Consider the following 1,030-nt stretch of genomic DNA (forward strand, 5'->3'; position numbering starts at 1 on the left):
TCCGTCGCGCAGGATGTCTTGGATGAGGAAGGACGTCGGGGGCCTGGCGAGGACGGGCACAGCCTGCCGGCCCCGCGGGGGGCTCGTGCCGGGGTGCCGCTGGCCGCCCGCCGCCTCGCCGCTGCCGGGGGTCCCCGGGGGCAGCGCCCCGGTGCTGCTCATCCTCCTCCTCTTCCTCCTCCTCCTCCTCTTCCTCGCGGCTCTGGCCGCCCGCCCGCCCGGCGCCGCGTTTATACGGCCGGCAGCCAAGCCTCCTGGGCCTGATTGGCGATCCCGGCGGGAGCCTACGCCCTGCGCCCGCTGCCGGGGCCGCCGCCGCCTTCCCCATCCCCGTCCCGCCGCGGCGCTCCGGCCGGCCCCGCGAACCCCCCGCTCCCCCGGGAGCATCCCGGAGCCAGGCCGTCGCTGTCRGCACGTGGGCCCAGCTTTTGGGGCTTTTCAGGGGGGGAAAATGTGGAAAAGGCAGATTTTTAATCTATGTTTTGAGGGTTTCCTGCCAAACCTCCTTTAACCTTAAAAAAAAAAGGCGGGGGGAGATGGATTCCCTGGAAAACCTCCTGGTTCGGAGGGGGTTTCGCTGTCGCAGGTTAAACCTTGCGCCGGCGAGGCCCTTCCCGCGCTGCGGTTTAGCGTGGAGGTGGATTTCCGCTTTTCGCTTTGGATCAGATTCTGCGGCAAATTGTGGCTGGGAAAAGTCAATCCAGCAAGCGAGGAGCGATGAGCGAGGGAAAGCGCACGGCCGCCCCGCTCTTTTTTCTAAAGTGTAAATAATAGTAATAATAAAGACACAAGTGAAAACCGGTGCTGAGAGGATATTAAATGTAAATCAGAAACGTGTCTCGGAGGGTTACAGAGGAACTGCAGGCGCTGCGGGGAGCCGCCGTGCCCCAGGAAAGCGGGGGCACGGGGGCTCCGGCGTCCCGGCGGCAGAGCGGCTCGCGCCTTTCCCCGCGGCTGCGCGACGGAGCAAAGCCCGGGGGCCGGCGAGCTCGGGCGAAGCCGGGGACACCCGCCGGCGCCGGACGGCTCC

This window comes from Rhea americana, unplaced genomic scaffold (assembly GCF_003343005.1).
Source record: "Rhea americana isolate MKP2758 unplaced genomic scaffold, rheAme1 scaffold_171, whole genome shotgun sequence".
Taxonomy (NCBI): Eukaryota; Metazoa; Chordata; class Aves; order Rheiformes; family Rheidae; genus Rhea; species Rhea americana.